General features: G+C 37.4%; 2 pseudogenes; both read left to right on the forward strand.

Moving 5' to 3' along the window:
* The first annotated feature begins 10,060 nt into the window (after positions 1-10,060).
* Positions 10,061-10,723, forward strand: LOC133100097 (cytochrome c oxidase subunit 2-like; annotated as a pseudogene).
* Positions 10,724-10,972: 249 nt separating this feature from the next.
* On the forward strand, positions 10,973-11,651 carry LOC133100098 (ATP synthase subunit a-like; annotated as a pseudogene).
* The last annotated feature ends 7,310 nt before the right edge of the window (positions 11,652-18,961 follow it).

The following is an 18,961-nucleotide window of genomic DNA, read 5'->3' on the forward strand; positions in this document are numbered from 1 at the left end:
CTTTGAAGAGAAACACAGAAGCTAAGTGAAATCTGACAATTGAACACTAGGAATAGGGCTAAACAAGAGAAAAGCTGGGTGGGATGGGGTCAGATCAAGCTTGGCGTTGGCCCTGAGCCTTTCGGCCATATGAGGCAGTGGAGCTATTCTCCAGTTAGGTGGAAAGAGAGAAAAAGAAAGATGGCCGTGAATTGAAATGAGAGGCAGGTAAGCCATCTCGGTGTTCGTTTTCTGTGTAGGACACCTCAGTTGTTTCTGTGACACTGCACTATCATTAATATGCAAGAATGAAAGGCTGAAGCACCCATCTCTTGAGGACTATGGCCCATGTATTTTCGTGTGGTTGTGCCCAGAAAAATTGGAAGCTTTTAATTAATTCACAAAATGGTGTGTGCCTCATGAAGAGAGAACACATGGTAGAAAGATGCCAGGCAAGTTGGAGCAGTCCATCAAATATAGGCAGACCTTGGAGATACTGCAAGTTTGCTTCCAGAGCACCCCCAGTGAAGCGAATATCACAATAAAGCGAGTCACATGAAATTTTTTTTGTTTCCCAGTTCATTTAAAAAATTATTTTTACACCATACTGTAGTCTATTAAGTGTGCAATAACATTATGTCTAAATAAACAATATACATAACAATTTAAAAATACTTTATTGCTAAAAAGTGCTAATCAGCATCTGAGCTTTCAGTGAGTTGAAATCTTTTTGCTGGTGGAAGATCTTGCCTCAATGATCAGAGTGGTGGTTGCTGAAGGGTGGGGTGCCTGTGGCAATTTCTTAAAATAAGACGAAAATAACGTTTGCCACATCAATTGACTCTTCCTTTCATGAATGATTTCTCTGTAGTGTGCAATGCTGTTTGATAGCATTTTACCCACAACAGAACTTATTTCAAAATTGAAGTCAATCCTTTCAAACGCTGCAGCTGCTTTATCAACTTAGTTTACATAATATTCTAAATCTTTTTTTTTTTTTTTTTGTCATTTCAACAATCTTCACAGCATCTTCACCAGGAGTAGATTCTATCTCCAGACGCCACTTTCATTTCTCATCCATAAGAAGCAACTCCTCATTCATGAAATTTTTATCATGAGATTGCAGCAATTCAGTCACATCTTCAGGTTCCCCTTCCAATTCTAGTCCTCCTGCTATTTCTACCACACCTGTAGTTACTTCCTCCACTTATGTCTTGAACCCCTCAAAGTCATCCATGAGGGTTGGAATCAACTTCTTCCAAACTCCTGTTAACATTAATATTTTGACCTTGTCCCATGAATCACATATGTTCTTAATGGCATCCAGAATGGTGAATTCTTTCCAGAAGGTTTTCAATTTACTTTGCCCAAATCCATTAGATGAATCACTATCTATGGCATCTATAGCCTTATGAAATGCAATTCTTAAATAACAAGACTTGAATGGCAATTTTTTTTCTTAATCCATGGGCTGCAGAATGGATGTTGTGTTAACAGGCATGAAAACAACATGAATCTCATTGTACATTCCCATCAGAGCTCTTGGGTGATGAGGTAGATTGTCAATGAACAGTAATATTTTGAAAGGAATCTTTTTTTCTGAGCAATGGGTCTCAACAGTGAGCTTAAAATATCCAGTAAATCATGTTGTAAACAGATGTACTGTCACTCAAGCTTTGTTGTTGCATTTATAGAGCACAGGCAGAGTAGACTTCGCATAGTTCTTTAGGACCCTAGGATTTTTTGAATGGTAAATGAGCATTGGCTTCAACTTAAAGTCACCAGCTGCATTAGACCCTACTAAAATAGTCAGCCTGTCCTTTGAAGTTTTTGAAGCCAGACACTGACTTCTCCTCTCTAGCTATGAAAGTCCTAGATAGCAACTTCTTCCAATAGAAGCTATTTCATCTACATTAAAAATCTGTTGTGAAGTGTGACCACCTTCATTAATTATCTTAGCTAGATGTTCTTAATAACTTGCTGCTGCTACTACATCAGCACTTACTGCTTCACTGTGCACTTTTATGTTATAAGGATGGCTTCTTTCTGTAAACCTCACGAACCAAACTCTGCTAGCTTCAAACTTTTTTTTCTGCAGCTTCCTCACTTCTCTCAGCCTTAATAGAATTGAAGGAAGTCAAGGTCTTGCTCTAGATTAGGCATTGGCTTAAGGGAATGGTGTGGCTGGTTTGATCTTCTATCCAGATCTCCAAAACTTTCTCCATACCAGCCATAAGGCTGTTTCACTTTCTTATCATTTGTGTTTTGACTGGAGTAGCACTTTTAATTTCCTTCAAGAGCTTTTCCTTTGCAACCACAACTTGACTAAACATTTGGTGCAAGAGGCAGAGCTTTCAGCCTGTCTTGGCTTTCAATATGCCTTCCTCACTAAGCCTAGTCATTTCTAGCTTTTGATTTAACATGAGAGTGGTATGATTCTTCCTTTGACTTGAACACTTAGAGGACATTGTAGGGTTATTAACTGGCTTAATTTCAAAATTGTTGTGTCTTAGGGAATAGGGAGGCCCAAGGAGAGGGAGAGAGGGAACAGCTGGTCAGTGGAACAGTCAGAACACATACTTTTATTGATTAATTTTGCCATCTTATATGGGTGCAGTTCATGGTACCCCAAAACAATTATAATAGTAACATCAAAGATCATTAATCATAGATCAGCATAAGTATAATAATAATGAAAATTTTGACATATTGTAAGAATTACCAAAATGTACACAGACACAAAGTAAGCAAATGCTATTGGAAAAATGGAGCTGATAGACTTGCTCAATGCAGGGTTGCCACAAACCTTCAATTTGTAAAAAATGCAGTATCTGCAAAGTTCAATAAAACAAGGTATGCCTGTACAAGAGTTTAGCTATTTGTCAATAAAGAAATGTGAGATCTAGTAAAATTCTTTGATGAACCTATTCATATTCTTAACATAGCTTGTTTAGTTCCTGTTATGTACTGGAGATTTATTACAATATTATCTATTATACTAACTACAACTCTGTGGGCTGTGGACATTTATATGTTATCCATATAACAGATAAGAAAACTGAAGAACAAAGAGACAAAATGACCATCTTGATGCATACGGCTGTCATGTGACAAAGCAAGTTTGAGCTCATGTTTCTGACTGAAAATAAATCTACATGTTGATGTTTTAGATCTGAAACCTACATGTTGTAAACGTGGTTTTTTACGACATGTTGTAAACATTTTGTTTTTTTAAGGTTGTATTCATTTATTTCATTTTCTTTTTGGCCCTCTTTCAGTATTTTGTAAAACTCTTGTTGAAAATGTAAGGACCTCAGTTATAATAAAAGGATTCCATGGTTTTGTCTGGGAGAAAAATCTAAAGCAACTGTTTTAAAGTTGGAATTGCACACTTCTGGGAGCTGGGTGTGGTGGTGACATCAGTGGGAATTAAAGTCAGAGACTCTCAAAGGGAAGGTTACCCTCAGTGGGATGATGTCAATGAGCTATATTCTTAAATTTTTTTATATTTGTAATAATTTAAAACCTACAAAAAGTTGCAAAAAATGGTAAAGAACGCCCTCTGTTCTTTACCCTGATTCATCTATTATTAATATTTTGTTCCATTTGCTTTCTCTATATGCAAATACATGTTACATTTTTTCCTGAACATTTGAAAATGAGTTGTGTACATCATGGCTCTTTACTCTTAAACAAGTCTATCTGTATTTCCTAAGAAAAAGAATGGTTTCTTACATATCAATAGTTTGGTCATCAACTTCAGTAAATTTAACTTTAAAATATAATTTTATAATCTATTGTCTATATTTCACTTTCGTCAATTTACCTGCCCAGGAATGTCCTTTTCAGTATCGTTTTCCCTCCAGTACAGGATGCAGCCTAGAACATATGTTGTATTTACTTACTGTGCCTCCTTTAATCTGGAACAGTTCCCCAGCTTTGCTTTGTCTTATAAGACATTAATATTTTTGAAGAATACAATCAATGGTCCATTTTCTTATAATCCTTTCTTTTCATGTAGAAATTCTCTTTTCAGAGCTTATCTTTGCTTAAACTTTAAGCAAAGATAAACAAGTCGTAACAAGGTAAGCATACTGGAAAGTGTGCTTGGATAAAACAAGACATAGCTTAAATAAAGCACCTAGTTTACACTTAGAAGATTTCATAACCTATGTATGTCTTGAACTAAACATAGCGCACACCTTTCCCACCATACTAACACAACCTAGTCAAATAAAACATTCACCAGACATCTAAAGCATAGGAGATAGAAATTTAAACACTGATGGAGCTATAGAGAAAGTACCTTAAGGGAATGGTGAAAGAAAGATTAAAAGTAATAAAAAGCAAAGCTTACCCCTTGTACCTTTTGCATAATGACTTAACTAGTAACAATTTAACAAAGAGAACTTAAGCTAAACTACCCGAAACCAGACGAGCTACTTATGAACAGTTACTAGAACAAACTCATCTATGTGGCAAAATAGTGAGAAGATTTATAAGTAGAGGTGACAAGCCTAACGAGCCTGATGATAGCTGGTTGTCCAGGAAAAGAATTTCAGTTCAACGTTAAATGATACTAAAAACCATAATAAGCTTCAACGTATATTTAAACGTTAGTCTAAAAAGGTACAGCTTTTTAGAAATGGATACAACCTTGACTAGAGGGTAAAAACAAACAACACCATAGCTGGCCTAAAAGCAGCCACCAATTAAGAAAGCATTCAAGCTCAACAACAAAACACATTTCAACTCCAATATTTAGTAAATCAACTCCTAGCCTTATTACTGGACAAATCTATAAGACTATAGAAGTAATACTGTTAACATGAGTAACAAGAAATATTTCTCCTTGCACAAGCTTACATCGGCAACTAATAATATACTGAAAATTAACAGTAAATAAATATAATTCAACACTAAACTATTTATTAAAAACACTGTTAACCCAACACAGGCGTGCACCTAAGGAAAGATTAAAGAAAAGTAAAAGGCAAACACAAACCCCGCCTGTTTACCAAAAACACCACCTCTAGCATCACCAGTGTTAGAGGCACCGCCTGCCTAGTGACAATCACTAAAAGGCCGTGGTATCCTGACCGAGCAAAGGTAACATAATCATTTGTTCTCTAAATAAGGACTGGTATGAATGGCCACACGAGGGTTTTACTGTCTCTTACTTTTAATCAGTGAAATTGACCTCCCGTGAAGAGGCGGGGTTAACAAAATAAGACGAGAAGACCCTATGGAGCTTCAATTAATCAACCCAAAAAACGTAATCTTGAAGCGCCAAGGAATAACAAAATTTCACATGGGTTGACAATTTCGGTTAGGGTGACCTCGGAGCACAAAAAACCCTCCAAGTGATTAAAGCCTAGACCTATTAGCCAAAGCATAGTATCACTTATTGATCCAAAAAATTGATCAACGGAACAAGTTACCCTAGGGATAACAGCGCAATCCTATTCTAGAGTCCATATCGACAATAGGGTTTACGACCTCGATGTTGGATCAGGACATCCTAATGGTGTAACCGCTTTAAGTGTTTGTTTGTTCAACGATTAAAGTCCTACGTGCTGAGTTCAGACCGGAGCAATCCAGGTCGATTTCTATCTATTACGCATTTCTCCCAGTTCGAAAGGACAAGAGAAATAAGGCCCACTTTAAATAAGTGCCTTCAAAACAATTAATGACCTAATCTCAACTTAATAAGCAAGCACAAACTAATCACCCAAGACCAGGGTTTTTTGGGGGTGGCAGAGCCTGGTAACTGCATAAGACTTAAACCTTTATGCTCAAAGGTTCAAACCCTCTCCCCAACAAAATGTTTATAATTAACATTTTAATGCTCATCATCCCTATCCTCCTAGCCATAGCAGTCCTGACACTAGTAGAACGTAAAATCCTAGGCTACATGCAACTCCGAAAAGGGCCAAACATTGTAGGCTGCCGTGGCCTACTCCAACCCTTTGCCGATGCAATCAAGCTATTCACTAAGGAACCCCTACGACCAGCCACATCTTCCACCTCCATATTCATCATCCCACCTATCTTAGTCCTAACCCTAGCCCTCACAATATGAATCCCTCTACCCATACCATACCCCCTCATCAACATAAACCTAGGAGTGTTATTCATATTAGCAATATCAAGACTAACTGTATACTCCATTCTATGATCTGGCTGAGCCTCCAACTCAAAATACGCATTAATTGGAGCCCTACGAGCAGTAGCACAAACAATCTCATATGAAGTAACAGTAGCAATCATCCTCTTATCAGTACTCTTAATAAATGGATCCTTTACCCTATCAACCCTGACCACAACACAAGAACAACTATGACTAATCTTCCCATCATGACCACTGGCTATAATATGATTCATCTCTACCCTAGCAGAAACCAACCGAGCCCCTTTTGATTTAACAGAAGGAGAATCCGAACTCGTATCCGGCTTCAACGTAGAATACGCAGCAGGCCCCTTCGCCATATTCTTCTTAGCAGAATACGCCAACATCATTATAATAAATATATTCACAACAATTCTGCTCCTAGGAGCATTCCACAAACGCTAGACACCAGAACTGTACACAACTAACCTCATTGTTAAAACACTACTACTAACAACATCTTTCCTATGGATTTGAGCATCCTACCCTCGATTTCGATATGACCAACTAATACACTTATTCTGAAAAAACTTCCTACCTCTAACACTAGCCCTATGTATATGGCATGTGTCACTACCCATCATAACAGCAAGTATCCCTCCACAAACATAAGAAATATGTCTGATAAAAGAGTTACTCTTATAGAGTAAATAATAGAGGTTTAAACCCTCTTATTTCTAGAATCATAGGAATTGAACCTACCCTTAAGAATTCAAAGTTCTTCATGCTACCACATTACACTACATTCTACAGTAAGGTCAGCTAAACAAGTTATCGGGCCCATACCCCGAAAATGTTGGTTTATAACCTTCCCGTACTAATAAATCCCATTATCTTTATTATCATCCTAACAACTGTCATTTTAGGAACTACAGTCATAATTACCAGCTCTCACTGATTACTAGCCTGAATTGGATTCGAAATAAATACAATAGCCATCATCCTTATCATAATAAAAACTTTAATCCACGAGCTACAGAAGCCTCCACTAAATATTTTCTAACACAGGCCACAGCATCCATATTACTTATAATAGCAGTCATTATTAACCTACTGCACTCCAGCTAATGAACCATCACAAAGCTATTCAACCCAACAGCATCCATAATAATAACAATAGCACTAGCTATTAAACTAGGACTATCCCCCTTTCACTTTTGAGTGCCCAAAGTAGCACAAGGCATCCCTTTAACAGCAGGCTTAATCCTACTAACAGGACAAAAGCTTGTACCCCTGTCAATCCTATATCAAATTTCACCATCAATCAATCTAAATCTAATATTAGCCCTATCCATACTTTCTATCCTAGTCGGAGGTTGAAGTGGATTAAACCAGACACAACTCTGAAAAATAATGGCCTATTCATCAATCGCCCACATGGGAAGAATAACAACCATCTTACTGTATAACCCAACCATAACCATCCTAAACCTACTAATCTGTATCATAACAGCCCTCACTGTATTCATACTATTTACTCAAAGCTCAACTACCACCACACTATCACTATCACACACATGAAACAAAACATCTGTCACCACAACCCTCACCATACTCACTCTACTCTCAGTAGGGGGACTCCCACCACTGTCAGGATTCATGCCTAAGTGAATGATCATTCAAGAGATAACAAAAAATAATACCATTATTCTACCCACACTCATGGCCATCACAGCACTACTCAACCTATACTTCTACATATGGCTCACATACTCCACAGCACTAACTTTATTCCCCTCTACAAACAAGTCAACTCCACAAAACAAATAACCCTTTTACAAACCATAATCGTAATATCCACAATACTTCTACCTCTCACACCAATACTGTCAATCCTAGAATAGGAGTTTAGGTTAAACCAGACCAAGGGCCTTCAAAGCCCTGAGCAACTACAATTTACTTAATTCCTGCCCAATAAGGACTGCAAGACTATATCTTACATCAGTTGAATGCAAATCAAACACTTTAATTAAGCTAAATCCTCACTAGATTGGAGGGATACATTTCCCACGAACTTTTAGTTAACAGCTAAATACCCTAATCAACTGGCTTCAATCTACTTCTCCCGCCGCAAGAAAAAAAAGGCGAGAGAAGTCCTGGCAGGATTGAAGCTGCTTCCTTGAATTTGCAATTCAAAATGATCATTCACCACAGGACTTGGCAAAAAGAGGGCTCAACCTCTGTCTTTAGATTTACAGTCTAATGCCTTCTCGGCCATTTTACCTATGTTCATAAATCTCTGATTATTCTCAACCAACCACAAAGACATTGGTACCTTATACTTACTATTTGGCGCCTGAGCCGGAATGGTGGGCACTGGCCTAAGCTTATTAATTCGCGCTGAACTAGGCCAACCCAGCACACTGCTCGGAGATGACCAAATTTACAATGTGGTAGTAACAGCCCACGCATTTGTAATAATCTTCTTTATAGTCATATCCATTATAATTGGCGGGTTTGGAAACTGGTTAGTGCCCCTAATAATTGGGGCACCCGATATAACTTTCCCCCGTATAAACAATATAAGTTTCTGACTGTTCCCTCCTTCTTTCCTATTACTACTAACATCATCAATAGTTGAGGCTGGTGCAGGCACAGGCTGAACTGTGTATCCACCCTTAGCCGGAAACTTAGCACATGCAGGAGCTTCAGTTGACCTTACTATTTTCTCTCTACATTTAGCAGGAGTATCCTCAATTCTCTGGGCCATTAATTTTATCACTACTATTATCAACATAAAACCACCCGCTATAACCCAATACCAAACACCACTATTCATATGGTCAGTCCTAATCACAGCGGTATTACTTCTATTATCCTTACCTGTCCTAGCAGCCGGAATTACCATACTATTAACCGATCGAAACCTGAATACAACTTTATTTGACCCTGCAGGAGGAGGAGACCCAGTCCTATATCAACACTTATTTTGATCCTTTGGACACCCCGAAATATGCATTTTAATCCTACCTGGGTTTGGGATGATCTCATACATTGTAACTTACTACTCGGGAAAAAAAACCCTCTCGGATATATGGGTATGGTATGAGCTATAATATCAATTGGGTTCTTAGGTTTTATTGTATGGGCCCATCATATATTCACAGTAGGTACAGACGTTGATACGCAAGCATACTTTACATCAGCCACTGTAACTATTGCTATCCCTACAGGGGTAAAAGTATTTAGCTGATTCGCAACACTCTACAGAGGCAATATTAAATGATCACTGGCCCTGATGTGAGCCTTGGGTTTCATCTTCCTTTTCACAGTCGGCGGACTGACAGGTATTGTCCTAGCTAATTTGTCATTAGACATTGTCCTTCATGATACCTACTATGTAGTCGCACACTTTCACTATATGTTCTCTATGGGAGCTGTTTTCGCTATCATAGGAGGGTTTGTACACCGATTTCCACTATTCTCAGGATATACACTCAACTCAACATGAGCAAAAATTCACTTTGTGATCATATTCGTGGGTATCAACATAACCTTCTTCCCACAACATTTCCTAGGCTTATCTGGCATACCTCGACGATACTCTGACTATCCAGATGCCTATACAACATGGAATACTATCTCATCAATAGGCTCATTCATTTCATTAACAGCAGTTATACTGATAGTCTTCATTATCTGAGAAGCATTCACATCCAAACGAGAAGTATTAGCAGTAGACCTTACTACCACAAATTTAGAGTGACTAAGAATGTCCTCCATCATATCATACATTTGAAGAACCAACCTACATTAATCTAAAATAGTCAAGAAAGGAAGGAATCAAACCCTCTCCTATCAGTTTCAAGCCAACATCATAGCCACTATGTCTTTTTTCATGAACGAGATATTAGTAAAACTTTATATAACTTTGTCGAAGTTAAGTTACAATTGAAAATCTTGTATATCTCCATGGCATATCCTTTCCAACTAGGCTTTCAAGATGCAACATCACCCATCATAGAAGAACTACTACATTTTCACGACCACACACTAATAATTGTTTTCCTAATTAGCTCCCTAGTCCTCTATATCATTACACTAATACTTACAACTAAGTTAACACATACCAACACAATAGATGCCCAAGAGGTGGAGACTATTTGAACTATTCTCCTGGCCATTATCTTAATCTTAATTGCCCTGCCATCATTATGAATTCTTTATATGATAGATGAAATCAACAGCCCATCTCTTACTGTAAAAACTATAGGCCACCAATGATACTGAAGCTATGAGTACACTGACTACAAAGACCTGAACTTTGATTCCTATATAATCCCAACACCAGACCTAAAACCAGGAGAACTGCGACTACTAGGAGTAGATAAACAAGTAATTTTACCTATAGAGATAATCCGAATACTAATCTCCTCCGAAGACGTACTACACTCATGAGCGGTACCCTCCTTGGGCCTAAAGACAGACGCAATCCCAGGGCGCCTAAACCAAACAACTCTAATATCAGCACGACCAGGTTTGTTCTACGGACAATGTTCAGAGATCTGTAGCTCAAATCACAGCTTCATGCCAATTGTTCTTGAGCTAGGACCCCTAAAATACTTTGAGAAATGATCCATGTCTATGTTATAAACTCATTAAGAAGCTAAATTAGCGTTAGCCTTTTAAGTTAAAGATTGAGAGCCAAAGCTTTCCTTGATGACATGCCACAACTAGATATATCAACATGATTTGTTACTATTTCATCTATATTTTTAACACTATTTATTATATTTCAACTAAAAATCTCAAAGCGCATCTACTACCCCAACCCAAAATCAACACTCACTAAAATACAAAAACAATATGCCCTTGAGAAACAGTATGAGTGAAAATCTATTTGCCCCTTTCGTAACCCCAGTAATAATAGGCATCCCTGTTGTCATCCTGATCGTTATATTCCCAAGCATTCTATTCCCAACATCAAAATGACTAATTAATAATTGCATAATCTCCCTTCAACAGTGACTAATTCAACTCACATCAAAACAAAATAGATATTCATAACCACAGAGGATAAACCTGATCACTAATACTTATATCGCTCATTCTATTTATTGGCTCAACCAATCTCCTTGGACTATTACCCACTCATTTACACCCACCACACAGCTCTCAATAAATGTAGGAATGGCTATCCCTCTATGAGCCGGTGTCGCCATTACAGGCCTCTGTAATAAAACAAAAGCATCCTTAGCCCACTTCTTACCACAAGGCACACCCACTTTCCTCATCTCTATGCTAGTAATTATCAAAACTATTAGCCTATTCATCCAGCCAGTAGCACTGGCTGTACGACTAACAGCCAATATTATGGCAGGTCACTTACTAATACATCTACTCGGGGAGACAACCCTTGTGCCAGTAAGCACGAGCACATTCACAGCTCTCATTACATTTATCATTCTCACCCTACTCACTATTCTCGAATTTGCTGTCGCTATAATTCAAGCCTAATGTATTTACCCTCTTAGTAAGCTTATACCTGCACGACAACACATAGTGACCCACCAAACCCACACGTATCACATGGTAAATCCTAGTCCTTGACCCCTCACAGGAGCTCTTTCAGCACTTCTCATAACATCAGGCCTAATCATGTGATTCCACTTCAACTCAATAGTTCTACTAATACTGGGCCTATTAACTAATATTTTAACAACATATCAATGATGACGAGACATCATTCGAGAAAGCACTTTCCAAGGCCACCACACACCAACCGTTCAAAAGGGACTTTGATACAGAATAATCTTATTTATTGTATCAGAAGTCCTATTTTTTACTGGCTTTTTTTGAGCCTTCTACCACTCAAGGCTCGCCCCCCACTCCTGAACTAGGTGGATGCTGACCACCAACAGGCATTCACCCCTTAAACCCCCTAGAAGTACCACTCCTCAACACTTCTGTGCTATTAGCCTCTGGCGTATCCGTTACCTGAGCCCATCTTAGCCTTATGGAAGGAAATCGCAAATATACTCCAAGCCCTTTTCATTACAATTGCTCTCGGTATTTATTTTATACTCCTACAAGCATCAGAGTATTACAAAACACCTTTTACAATCTCAGATGGAGTCTATGGATCAACTTTCTTCATAGCCACAGGATTTCAAGGACTGCATGTAATTATTTGATCTACCTTTCTTATTGTTTGTTTCCTATGCCAACTAAAATTCCACATCACATCCAACCACCACTTCGGCTTCGAAGCTGCTGCTTGATACTGACCTTTTGTAGATGTTGTATGACTATTTCTTTACGTATCTATTTATTGATGAGGCTCATAGTCCTTTTAGTATTAATTAGTACAACTGACTTCCAATCAAATAGTTTAGGTACACCCCGAAAAAGAACAATAAATCTAATACTGACCTTATTAACAAACACAATACTAGCCTCATTACTCATACTTATCGCCTTCCGACTTCCTCAACTAAACATCTATGCAGAAAAAACAAGCCCCTACGAGTGCGGATTTGACCCTATAGGATCTGCCCACTTACCCTTTTCTATAAAATTTTTCCTAATATCAATCACCTTCCTTCTTTTCGACCTAGAAATTGCCCTCCTACTACCCCTCCCCTGAGCAACCCAAACAAACAACCTAAAAACGATACTTATCTAAACCTATCAATAAGCCAAAAATTAGCAACCTCCTTACTAGACTTAATCTGACTAGAAACTATCCTACCAAAGACTACAGCCTTCATTCAACTAAAATCCTCCACACTAGTCTCAAACCAAAAAGGCCTTATTAAACTATACTTTCTATCATTCCTCATTACCATCACCCTGAGTATACTCCTATTTAATTACCCCGAGTAATCTCCATAATAACCACAACACCAATAAATAATGACCAGCCCGTAACAATCAAGTACCATAGTTGTATAATGCCACAATCCCCATAGCCTCCTCACTAAAAAATCCAGAGTCACCAGTATCGTAAATAACCCAATCTCCCAGCCCATTAAACTTAAACAAAATTTCCACAACCTCATCCTTCAAAATATAAAATACCATTAAAAACTCTACTACCAACCGTAAGAGAAATGTCCCTAATACAACCTTATTAGAAACCCAAACCTCAGGATATTGTTCAGTGGCTATAGCCGTTGTATAACCAAACACAACCAATATCCCCCCTAAATAGATCAAAAATACCATTAGACCCAGAAATGAACCATCAAAATTTAACACAATCCCATACCCAACACCACCACCCACAATCAACCCTAGACCCCCATAAATAGGTGAAGGTTTTGAAGAAAACCCCACAAAACTAATCACAAAAATAATACTTAAAATACAGTATATGTCATCATTATTCTCACATGGACTTCAACCCTGACCAATGACATGAAAAATCATCGTTGTCATTCAATTACAAGAACACCAATGACCAACACCTGAAAAACCCACCCACTAATAAAAATCCTCAACAACACATTCATTGACCTCCCTACCCCATCAAATATCTCATCATGATGAAATTTTGGCTCCTTATTTAATGTCTGCCTAATCCTACAAATCCTAACAAACAGGCCTATTCCTAGCAATACACTACACACCAGACACAACAACAGCCTTCTCATCAGTAACACACATCTGCTGAGACATCAATTATGGCTGAATCATTTGATATATACATGCAAAAGGAGCTTCCATATTTTTTATCTGCCTTTATGCTCACGTAGGATGTGGTCTATACTATGGATCCTACGTCTTTCAGGAAACATGAAACACTGGAATTATTCTACTACTTATAGTCATAGCCACCGCATTCATAGGCTATGTCCTACCCTGAGGACAAATATCATTCTGAGGTGCAACTGTCATCACAAATCTACTCTCAGCAATCCCATATATCGGCACCACCCTCGTCGAATGAATTTGAGGTGGCTTTTCTGTAGACAAAGCAATACTAACACGATTCTTTGCCTTCCACTTCATTCTCTTCTTCATTCTCTTTTTGTTTTTACATCTGGCCAATCAGGGCTGGAATTAAGCCATATATGTCTATGCCAGAGATGCTAAGATGTATGGAGAAACTTTTCTGAACAGAAAAACCTCTGTCAGTAAAGGGAAAGTGAAGGGGCTAGGGCAGGGGTGAGCACGTCACTCAACCTGGCCTTATTTTTCTCATTAGTAAAATGGACATCATAAACGAATAAATGAATATAATTATCTATCTATCTATCTATCTATCTATTTTTCTATCATCTATCAATCACTTGGAGCAGTGCCTAGCATGTAATCAGTGCTATCTAAGCCTTAGTTATTATTGTTATTATACATTGGTCATATACAGACTGTTGGTTTTGAACAAAATGCTACAAATGACAGTGTTCTGATTAAATTGTGGTTCATCTTGTGAAAATAAAATGGACTTTTAACACTGGAAACATAATAACAAATAAACCAGATAGTGTAAAACTTGAGAATATTATAATCAGATCATTCTCAGCTTGTTATTTCTTAGTGAATTAATGCTTTATATAAAACTGTGATATAATTTATCTTAGCATTTAAATTCACATCCAGTCTCAACATGACATAACACCTTAAATTTAAATTTATACTAGTTCATACAATGCTATCACATGACATTTCATTTGCTCTTCAAATCACACTTTGAAATGGGAATAGTGATCCATATCTCATAGATGAAGAAACCTAAGCTCAGAGGGATCAGATGATACCTTGGCAAACGTGATGGGGTCAGCTTAAGACTGGCAGCCTGGTGTCCTAACTCCACATCCAGGGCTTTTGCCACTCTGTAATTAAATATAAGCCTTTAAATTGACTTCAGTTAAACTTTACCTTGACTCACAACTTCTCTCATTATTACAGATATTAAACTTTAAAATTACATATATATCTGATTGCAGCTATATGCCAAGGTAGAAATGCCATTTTGATCTAAAATAATTTAATCAAATACCAATTATATACAAATCCCAATAAACCCTTGAGATTATAAAAAGTTGAGTAAATTAAGTTCTATAATAATACATACTATAAATAGACTAGAAAGCTTGCAAATAAAGGGACTCTGAATTATCTCAGAATGTGAAAAGCTAACGTTTACACATTGTTTTTTTCAAGTTTACATTTTTATTTCTTATTTCCTTTAATTAAAAAAACTAGTATTTTGCTTTAATTATGAAAGTAATACATTCTCAGAACATTTGAAAAATGTAAAAATATACCCAGTGTAAAGCAAAAATTACCTATCATTCATCTGAGATAATCATTTAATATTTTTAAATATCTCTCTCTTAAATCAGAGATATGCCATATACATATATTTACACATTAAATTACACTGGGGACTTCCCTGGCGGTCCAGTGGTTGAGACTTTGCCTTCCAATGCGGGGGGTGTGGGTTTGATCTCTGGTTGGGGAGCTAGGATCTCACATGCCTCGTGGCCAAAAAGCCAAAACATAAAAAAGAAGCAATATTGTAATAAAGACTTTAAAAATGGTCATCAAAAAAATCTTTAAAAAATTACACTGTATAGGATATTTTATATTTTTTTTTACTAGCATTACATTATAAGCATTTCTTTTTTAATTATCATATAATTAATAACCAAATAGAATTTATTCCAGAGATAAACCACCATTGGACGGTGAGTTGAGGCTGACCTGAACGCCTTCTAGGGCTGAGATGATGTCATTGATCACTACAGCTGAAGTCAAGAACACATTGCCTACCACCTTATTTAATTGGATGACTCCCCTTACAGGGAAAACTGTCCACAAGGAGCATGTATAATGAAGCAGTTATCCTACACCAAGTAACCAAAGGTAGACTCATTTTGGAAAAAGGGCTGCAATTGTCTGAGGAATAAAATGACCTACTGGTGGTGCGTCTTTATATACTTGCAGCTCTCCTATGGCCAACCAAAAAGTGGTCAAAGGTACAAGTGCTTCTGAGAGAGAGGCAGGTTAATGCCTGAATTCCACATAAGGAGTGCAGTCCCAAAGGTACCCCTGGTGTCTCTGGAAAGACAGTTTTGTTTACAGCTGTTGCCTACCCAGATGGGACCTGCCTCAGTCGGAGACGACAGGTTATAAGTGCTTCCAGCTCAAGGTTCTCAGTTCAGTTTTAATATCTGAGTCTAGTCCTTGTCTTTGGAGGGACTGTCTGAGGGCAGTCAGTCCCTTTCTAGTTGTCCATACCACTGGCCAAGTGGCTTTTTTATATCCCATCTAGGGCTTGTAATCTCTCTTGTATAAATGAAGTAAATGAAGTCAGAGTTAAATGGTTCAGGAGCGGCATCTATGCTCCAATAAGAGAACCAGGTTCCTTCCATGTTGTTGCTCTGCCCTTTGTGGCTATAAACACGTCTCAAGATGGTAGTGTCCCTGTGCCAGGCAGAATAGAGGAAGAGATGAAGAGGGAAAATGACGTATTGATCATGTCCTATAAGGAGGGCTCCTGGAAGCTGCCATATGATATTTGCGTTCACAATCTTTTGGGCAGAAGTGAGTCACATGGCTACGCTTGAATATAAGGGAAATGAGGAATTGTAGTTTTTATTCTGAGTACCAAGTTAGACATTGTATTATCATGGCAATAGGAGAGAATGATAAGTAGCAGTTTCTAACATGAAAAGAGTTGTGCTTAAAATTACAAACCAGTTAGCAGCCATAGCATTGTTAAGGATATAACTACTACAGCAGAACTAGGTCTGTTCAAATAAATTCCTATTTGAATAACCGTTTGTTATTTCAAATAGAAATAAAGCTAGCTTCCAAATCACATGGGTGTCATTGACTTTAATAAATATTCAAAATTTATATTTAGGCTATGATCTGATTCCATTATTTTTTGTGTGGTTTAAATTGGTATCTTCATTGCCTTGTGAGCTTTCCATAAAACAAAAACTTTATGTTTTGTTCTTTACCCTTATTTTGCTAACCAATAACTAGTCCACTTCTAAAACAAGTAGATATCAAAGATCATCTGTCCATCCACCTTCCTGTCTCTGCTTTTACATTACTAAGTTTCTATTGATTTAATTGCTTTTGAAATGGTTCTTAGGAACTGGAAAGGAGAGGGGAAGGATAGTTAGGCATAGAATAATCAGAAGTAACGAGACTTACAACACAGTACTTTGGTTGATACTTGTTTTTCCTTTTTCTTTTGTAAAAAAAAAAATGCTGATTGTTATGTCTACATGTATGGAAAATATTAACACAGGTAGAGACATTTATTCTCAACAGGCTTTTTTTTCCCTCAGCTTGGGTTTATTTTTCCTGTGCTTCTACCAATGATTTAACTATTTGAGAATGTTCATTTTTTCAGTGAGAGATTTGCAGTATTAACATTTGGAAGGGCTTCAGATAAACTGAGGAGGAGAACTGGTTTGAGCTTTTGGACCCTGACAGGTTTACCTCTACTCCTTATAGCATAGATTCTCTGGTGTCCATCATGAAATCCATCTCACTCATGAAACTTTGATAATTAATTTTCCTCCTAGCTGCAATGTTAAGTTGAAAATCTCAAGTTCACAAGGAACAGTAAAGCATTTAGGAAGGTAGGACTACAAAGCAAAAGTAAAACAACATAAACATAAATCCAGCAAGTCTCTATCATCCTTTTCATTTCCAAAAAATTTTGATTTAAGACTACACATCCAAAGTAGTTGTCTTCTTCATGATTATCACATAGGAAAAATGAGGCTACCCTTGCTCAGATATTTTTGGAACTTCTCTTTCAGATTTCCTTAAGGACCTTTGGATAGTCTTCAACTATCCTTAATAATGGGAAATACACATTGAGTGTGGGTTTGATTTTGGGAACAATCTAAAATAATTTGGAGACAAATCCAATGATTAAGTCATCTGAAAGCAGTTTTAGTCATTGATTCAACAAATATCTATTGCACTCCAATGTAAACAAATACCAGAAATAAAAGCATGAAAAGTACACGTCTTGCTCTCAAGATGCTTAATGTGTAAGAGGGCCAAAAACAAGGGATAAGATGGCTGATTTTGAGTCTAATATACTTCATTGTCTATTTTTCCTGTGTGTCCCCAGGGTCCACTGCAGTCTTGCCCTGGATGTGCTCTGGAGTTGCCTTACTGGTTGGACTCCTTTGTACTCACGCTTTTCTGAGGAGATAGGTGGGAAGTGATAACTCATCCACACTTTATTTTGACAAATGGAAATGAGTGAATGGAAGTCAAATGGAAAAAGCTGTTTCAAGTGTCTGGAGTGATTTTGTCATTTCTGTTTTCTTACATCAGTCTCCACCTCTCTTTCAGAAGTTACAGCAGAAAGTCTCAGAATAAAAAATAAAACCTCCAAAGAATTCTTGAGAAATGCTTAACACAGTTAAGCTCACAGTTTCTGCTCTTAAACTTTTATTTTTGTATGTGCATGTGTTAAAGATTGCAAAACTTAAAGATGAACAAAGGGCTGATGGGAGGGAGGGAGGGAGTACTAATGTCTTCCTCCTGAACATATTTTTCTCTTATTTGCTTTTGCTTTTGTTTTTCTTGTCATTCTGTGATGGTTAGGATCTCTAAACAATGTTGAATAGAAGTGATAAGCAGAGAATGCTTCTGTTTCCCCATTAAGAATGATCTTTGTTATAAGTTTTTGTTCCTAGATATCCACCATCCATGAAAATAAGTTCCCTTCTATTCTTGGTTTGCTGAGGTTTTTATTTTGAAAATCCTTGTCCTGATTGGGCCATTCCACCACCTGTGGGCCCTGGGAATCTAAAACTATTGTTTGTTGCTTCTACTGATTGAGAATCTCAGATAGTGTGTTTTTCTGAAGTTTTAGGTAGTTTC

The sequence above is a fragment of the Eubalaena glacialis genome, chromosome 10 (genome assembly GCF_028564815.1).
Source record: "Eubalaena glacialis isolate mEubGla1 chromosome 10, mEubGla1.1.hap2.+ XY, whole genome shotgun sequence".
NCBI lineage: Eukaryota > Metazoa > Chordata > Mammalia > Artiodactyla > Balaenidae > Eubalaena > Eubalaena glacialis.